This window comes from Salmo salar, chromosome ssa17 (genome assembly GCF_905237065.1).
Source record: "Salmo salar chromosome ssa17, Ssal_v3.1, whole genome shotgun sequence".
Lineage (NCBI taxonomy): Eukaryota > Metazoa > Chordata > Actinopteri > Salmoniformes > Salmonidae > Salmo > Salmo salar.
In genome coordinates, this window is record NC_059458.1 from 51,782,885 (window position 1) to 51,791,025 (window position 8,141).

The following is an 8,141-nucleotide window of genomic DNA, read 5'->3' on the forward strand; positions in this document are numbered from 1 at the left end:
CTGTAGCTACAGTGCAGGCTAACTCAAATGAGCTGCTAAATCTAGACAGCTTCACATGCTGTATAGATAGCTAGCTAAGTTAATTAAATATCACCAGCTACCTAACTTCATATTAGCTAGCTATCTTGATGTATTTATCACTGTAAAAAACTAACTCCAAATGCATTTGCAGGTAGCTAGCTAACAGCCATGGAGGAGCGGGAAAGGATAGCAGCCACAACTGTCAAAGTGAAAGAGTAGGCTATTCTGGATAGGGCAGGTACTTTTGTGTAGTTCCTGTCCCTAGAAGTAAAGACGGAGATAATAGTAACATAATATTCAGTGCAGTGTAATTTCACTATAATAAAGTCTGTTTCTTGTGAGGATTTCTGTCCTCAGATAAAGAGAGCTATGAAAGCCTGTCTTCATATGAAGAGGTCCCAATGAAGAGCAGTGGTTCTCAGTCCTGGTCCTGGGAACTCAAAGGGGTGCACATTTTTGTTTTTGCCTTAGCACTGCACAGCTGATTCAAATGAGCAACTCATCATCAAGCTTAAAGTGGCATTTATGTATTCATTTGTGATGCTATCCTTGATATGACCCTGTTATTGTCACATGCTAACCATGCACATATGTGTGCCCATGCATCTATCAATCCAATGTTATAATGATTTCTTATCAGGGATATTTGACTTCAGTAATCCACAATGACCTGGTGATGTAAAAGTCTAATAATTACATTGTCTTCCATATTCCTACAGACACCTTGTAACTGGAGATTCCTTCAAAACGATTGCCTACAGTTAACATGTAGGGCACTGCAAGGCTGGGTGACCAGGGCCATCTGGGACTGCCTCCTGGAGGATTTCAGGTGTCTGAAGGCTACCTGTGTCCTGCATAACTTCATGAGGATGGACACGAGGACCAGGAGGGGATCTGAAACTCGCCGCCGTGTGCTGCTCTGCAAGATGTTTCAAGGATGGGGTCCAACAACGCAGCAAGAGAGGCAATCAGTGTGTGGGAGATCTTCACCTCCTTTGAAGAGGGTGCTGTTCCCTGGCAACACCATAGACTACACTATGCACAACAAAGGCTCTTTTAAGAGCCATTCACATTGTGATAAGATTATTCTTCCGTTTACTTAGCTATGTCAACTGCAGTTATTCAATTTTCAGTTTCTCTCCTTTTGATTTCTACTTCTCAGGTGAGGGTGCTGTTTAGGTAAGGGTGTGATGTCTGTACAAAAACAGGCTATTTTAAATCACCCATATTGAAAAAATTTAGAACAATTAGACACCCAATAACCCACACACTCATGTATCAATCTGATTGATGGATTGTGTTGTGCAGTAAGCAGGCTTAGGTGTGTAACTGTGGCTCCTTCCACCTTCAAAGAATAGGCAAGAGGGCCAATCATGGAGAATAGTAAGATACTTCATTATGTCTATAACTACTCTATATTGTTTGTCCTCGTGTGTCCGTTCATGTTTTTCAGCATAAAGTACTCTGCAGCCACTTAGTGTGGTGTGGACACCAGGAGAGGCCACACAGAAATTCCTGTTGAACACGGTCACTTTAACTACCTTATTTTTCAATAACAGTCTCTCAACTTCACTTCATCCCTCTCTCCTCTTCTCCCTAAATCCTCTAGGTTATATCAGCTGTGTCAGTGAACCCCTCCCACATCTGAACTGGCTACATAGAGGGCACAGCATGATCAGAGGTGAGAGGTCACTTGGTCATGTCAACAGGAATTTTATTAAAAAGATGCTTTACATTGAAATACAGATAGAGATGCAGTAGTCCCAGAGTTAATGATCCAAGGTCAGTTTTGCATTTCACCTCTTGATTATTATGATGACTAACAATGTTAGAATTAAAAATAAGAACACAAGGCTTAAACATGCTCTCTCTCGCTCTCCATCTGTCTCTCGTCTGCAGATTTGTTTTGATGTGAGAGAGGATGCCAATCCCCAGTCCCATCATCGCCACCTCACCCGCTTAAAGATAACCTTCAGGTGACTAGAGATTAGAGGTCGACCGATTAATCAGTATGGCCGATTAATTGGGGCCGATTTCAAGTTTTCATAACAATCGGTAATCGGCATTTCTGAACGCCGATTGTGGACGATTTAAAAAATATATACCTTTATTTAACTAGGCAAGTCAGTTAAGAACACATTCTTATTTTCAATGACGGCCTAGGAACGGTGGGTTAACTGCCTTGTTCAGGGGCGGAACGACAGATTTTTACCTTGTCAGCTCGGGGATTCGATCTTGCAACCTTCCGGTTACTAGTCCAACGCTCTAACTACCTGCCTTACATTGCACTCCACGAGGAGCCTGCGTGGCAGGCTGACCACCTGTTATGCGAGTGCAGCAAGAAGTCAAGGTAAATTGCTAGCTAGCATTGAACTTATCTTATAAAAAACAATCAACCTTAACATAATCACTAGTTAACTACACATGGTTGAAGATATTACTAGTTTATCTAGCGTGTCCTGCGTTGCATATAATCGATGCGGTGCCTGTTAATTTCTCATCGAATCACAGCCTACTTCTCCAAACGGGTGATGCTTTATCAAGCGCATTCGCGAAAAAAGAACTGACGTTGCACCAATGTGTACCTAACCATAAACATCAATGCCTTTCTTTAAAATCAATACACAAGTATATATTTTTAAACCAGCATATTTAGTTAATATTGACTGCTAACATGACTTTCTTTTAACTAGGGAAATTGTGTCACTTCTCTTGCATTCCGTTCAAGCAGTCAGGGTATATGCAGCAGTTTGGGCCGCCTGGCTCGTTGCGAACTGTGTGAAGACCATTTATTCCTAACAAAGACCGTAATTATTTTGCCAGAATTGTACATAATTATAACATAACATTGAAGGTTGTACAATGTAACAGCAATATTTAGACTTAGGGATGCCACCCGTTAGATAAAATACGGAACGGTTCCGTATTTCACTGACTGAACAAACGTTTTGTTTTCGAAATGATAGTTTTCGGATTTTACCATATTAATGACCTAAGGCTCGTATTTCTGTGTGTTATTATGTTATAATTAAGTCTATGATTTGATATTTGATAGAGCAGTCTGACTGAGCGGTGGTAGGCAGCAGCAAGCTCATAAGCAATCATTCAAACAGCACTTTCGTGCGTTTTCCAGCAGCTCTTCGTTGTGCTTCAAGCATTGAGCTGTTTATGACTTCAAGCCTATCAACTCCCGAGATTAGGCTGGTATAACCGATGTGAAATGGCTAGCTAGTTAGCGGGGTGCGTGCTAACAACGTTTCAATCAGTGATGGCACTCGCTCTGAGACCTTGAAGTAGTTGTTCCCCTTGCTCTGCAAGGACCGCGGCATTTGTGGAGCAATGGATAACGATGCTTCGATGGTGGCTGTTTGTGATGTGTTCCTGGTTTGAGCCCAGGTAGGGGCGAGCAGAGGGACGGAAGCTATAATGTTACACTGGCAATACTAAAGTGCCAATAAGAACATCTAATAGTCAAAGGTATATGAAATACAAATGGTATAGAGATAAATAGTCCTATAATTCCTATAATAACTACAATCTAAAACGTTTTACCTGAGAATATTGAAGACTCATGTTAAAAGGAACCACCAGCTTTCATATGTTCTCATGTTCTGAGCAAGGAACTTAAACGTTAGCTTTTTTAAACGTTAGCTTTTTTACATGGCACATATTGCCCTTTTACTTTCTTCCCCAACACTTTGTTATTGCATTATTTAAACCAAATTGAACGTTTCATTATTTATTTGAGGCTAAATAGAGTAGAGGCCCCGGCAGAGTGGTGCCAGGACTGTTAGCCAAAGAGCCAGTTTATGGTAGACGATAGACTCTAAGACATTGCTTAAATTTAAAGCTAGCTGGCAGCAGGTGATCGTGGGCGCGGATTGGTTCAGGACAGTCATGCACTTCTCCGAGACGCACTCTTCCCTTCAGAGAGCTCACTCAACATCATGGAAGAAAATGTGAACAGCGACCCACCGGCAAGCCGGGGATGATGGAGGACCCTGGGAACGACACCGGCACTCTTGAGAACTCCAGCGACCCGTTTGGCCGAAACGAGGAGGTTGCTACAGATCGAGATCACGGTGCTTAGCGTGACATTCGTCGTGGCTGTGGTGGGGAACCCGAGCGTGCTGCTGGCCATGTACATGAGCCGACGGAAGCCTTGGCGATGCACCTGTTCATGAAACACCTGAGCCTCGCGGACTTGGTTGTGGCCTTTTCCAGGCTGCCGCAGCCTGTTGGGAGATCACCTTCCGCTTCACGGGCCTGACTTCCCTGTGTCGCGATCGTCAAGCACCTGCAGGTGCTAGGGATGTTCAGCGCCCACCTACATGATGGTGAGATGACGCTGACGGCTACATCGCCATGCTGTCACCCGATGCAGACCATTCACCAGCCCACGAGCGCCCTATATGATGATCGGGGCTACCTGGGTGTGTAGTCTTGCCCTGAGCATGCCCCAGTATTTTATCTTCTCACTGAGCGAGGTCCACCCGGGCTCGGCCGTGTATGACTGCTGGGGACACTTTATCCAGCCGTGGGGTGTGCGCGCCTACATCAACTGGATCACCGTGGGCATCTTCCTTGTGCCCGTGGCCGTGCTCATGCTCTGCTACGGCTTCATCTGCCGATCCATCTGGTTGAACATAAAGTACAAGACCCAGAAGAGCACGATTGCGATGGCACCGCGAGCAAGAATGGGCTGATCGGGAAGACTTCAGTCAGCAGCTTCACCACCATTACGCGCCCAAACTGCGCACAGTGAAGATTGCTTTCGTGATCTGCTGGCATACGTGGTGTGCTGGGCTCCTTTTTCACCGTACAGATGTGGTCGGTGTGGGATGAGAGCTTCTCGTGGGATGGTACGTGTTGTATTTGGGCTCTGAGCCGTAAGTTAGTGGCAGCGCGCGTGGTGCCATGTCTCCGTTCATTGTGTTTTTTAAACATTCCATTATTGCTTAGGTCTACTTCCTCAATAATACGTTGGCAATAGTGCACAGCTTCAGCATATATTTCATGCATCACCCAAGGGGCTTCCAAAATCTGCTTCACTGCTCTCCAAATTTAGATAGCTTTTACGCAACAGTTTACACGGACATAGTGAGACAAAACTGTATAACTCCTCAGATACATAGACCAAACTGAAACAAATAGACTATACAGACAGTCAAGACGTATTACTTAGGCTATAGGCTGTGCAAACTGGAGACCGGGGGTACATTATTGTGACCTCAATGGAATAACCGCGCACAAAAACCTCTTACTGAAGTCATTTCATTATCATTTCTGTGCATGTGAGTTAACTCATAACCCATTGCCTTGATGAGGTCTGTATGTAGCGGATGTTATTCCTCCTGCTGTAGCTTGAATTATCGGACCGTGCGCAATATAGAAAAACAGCAGAACCACCTAAAGGGCATACATAAAGTGTTAAACACGTGCCATTTAACGCAACCGTTGTGCAGGTGTGACAGACAGTTGTGAAAACGACCACCGGTCTTAGTTAGTGCATTCATCTTAGACGCAATCATCAGTTGTACATCCATTTTTAGACTTATAAGTGACGAATACGCACCCACTGATTCTTGAAGAATATAACTCATAAATGCCTTATGAGCTTAGTTAAACTGTCGTACCACATTAGAACCGAAAACATATGATTGTTTTACGCCAATGTTGGTAAACAATGTAAATGTAAACAAACACTGTATAGCCCAAAATATGGTTAAAAACTACAGTGCCTTCGGAAAGTATTCAGACCCCTTGACTTATTCCAGGAGAGATGGATGCACTGACTCTGATCTCTCCTGGAGAACTCCAAATGTTAATTAAATATTTTGCTGGCGAGTCAGTGACCCTTCAGACCTAGTGGCTTGCTGAGACTCCCTCGAGAATACGCATAAATAGTGTGCGTCACTGCTAGTAGATAAACAGAACAAGCTTGAATGTTTTCTCCTTCACTGACTGGCCGACACCTATTCCCTGTTTCTCTCTCTCCAGACTCTGAAAACACCACAGTCACCATCTCGGCTCTGCTGGCCAGTCTGAATAGCTGCTGTAACCCGTGGATCTACATGATCTTCAGTGGCCACCTCCTCTGACATGGTCCACGGTCTGCCGTGCTGCCGGAGGCTGTTCCACATGTTCGGCCATCAGGACTCGAACAGCAGCATCTGCCGCACCACACTCCTGACCCGGGGACCACCCCTGTCCCTACCCCGGTGGAGCTCAGAGAAAAGCTCTTGCAAAGATTGCATTCACCACTCCCACAGGAACTGTCAATCAATCCCGGTGGAGTCTTGACCGCGCGCTCACAGTAAACACTGTCCATATGGTTCAGTTTACGCGCCACAGCGACGACGACTGTCGTACGTTTAGGGGGAGGCTTAATGGAACCAATGTGAACAGAGTCAGTGCATCCATCTGTCCTGGAGATTGTGTTTCTGCTCAGAGAGGTATTCAACACTCATCAATCCGTCAGTGGAAATGTGGCAGGCAATAACTAGGACATCCTGTCTCTTCTTGCTAAATGTGAACTGACACAGTCAGGAGGCATCTAAAACCCAGGCGGTACTAATATGTATGTTCTTACAGGCTCTTATGGGCCCAGACTCTTGCAGCGATCAGAATCGTTGCCATTAACCAGTCATTTCAAATGAACCGAGAGGTCAGGCCTGTGTTGTTCAGTAACTCATCATATGCCTAATATATGGTAATTGCCATTTTTAAATGACTGGTTGACTGTGACTTGGTGATTATGTTTAGGTTTACTGTACATTGTCCCCATTAAATAGTTAAACTGTTTTTAAAAGGTTTAATAAAAAACAATAATATACTGGCACACACCACTCTTCTTTCTCCCTTCATCACTCTCCCCCAACGGACCGCTCTCTACCCCTCTCCCCATCAAGCCCTTCACTCCATCTTTGTGAAGTATGTTGTTGTTTCCTTCATTGACTCTTCATCATCCCTTAGGGGTTTCCAGTCTGTGAGAGATGGAAGGTTCTAGAAGGTTTACCACCCCAAGATATTCCTGAACAACGTCTATTTGCGCCCCTACTGGATGGAAATTACAAGTGTAATGGCTGTGCTCAATGCAATGCCACTTATAAATGTAGATCCTTCAAACACCCACAAACAGGGAAATCGATCCCAATCAAAGGTGTTATTACGTGCTCCACTAAGGCAGTTATTTATCTTAGAACTTGTCCTTGTGGTAAAAATGATGTGGGTAAAACAAAGCGTGAATTAAAAGTACGTATCTCAGAGCATCGTAGCACCATTAGGTGCAAAAACTTGACTTACCCAGTTGAGGCCCACTTTTGGAAGCAAACCACTCGATTTCGTCTCTGCTTTATATTGGCATCGAACATGTCACCCTCCCGAGGAGAGGGGGTGACCTTGTTAATTTATTGTGAAAACGAGAGGCTGCCTGGATCTTTAACTTAAAGACCCTTGCTCCCTTCGGTCTCAACATAGACTTTGATCTTAAGCCATTCTTGTGATTATTGTGACTTTGCCATTGTAATTGTTTGTAAGCTTGTGTAGTCTAAAATGAATCTATGATCGTATGCTATCCATTTGTATGCTGTTCTTTGTATGCCATTTTTATATTTGAGAATTAACCAATGATATTAGGCCACACTTGGCCATGATTACAGACACCTGTGTGTCTTTTGACACTATATAAATTAGTCATCTCTCAGTGTTTGTGATCATACCCTGATGAAGACAGCTTGGCTGTCGAAACGTTGGACATTACATTTTTGTGTCTGAGCTCCTAGAGTGTGCGGCTTTCCCTTACTTTCAAGAGATGGAAGGTTGAAGTGAGTCAGTTCGGTCTTGAGTATTCTGTGGGGAGTGTTGAGGAAGGAGACTGGCACCTGGGTTCCATTCCATTCTAAATCCATTTAGATAAAAGCCACGCATCGACGTTTGATATTATTGTAATTATATGACATATATGAAATGTACAGTGTATACTAAATGAAATATCACTATTTCAAGTCAAATCAAATGTTATGTCATATGCGCCGAATACAACAGGTGCAGATCTTACAGTGAAATGCTTACTTACAAGTCCTTAACACTTTTTTTTCTTAAAACTGCATTGTTGGTTT

The 8,141-nt window shown here is 43.8% G+C and overlaps 1 pseudogene; it reads left to right on the forward strand.

Moving 5' to 3' along the window:
- Positions 1-4,012: 4,012 nt before the first annotated feature.
- LOC123728218 (arg8-vasotocin receptor-like) lies at positions 4,013-6,861 on the forward strand (annotated as a pseudogene).
- Positions 6,862-8,141: the final 1,280 nt, after the last annotated feature.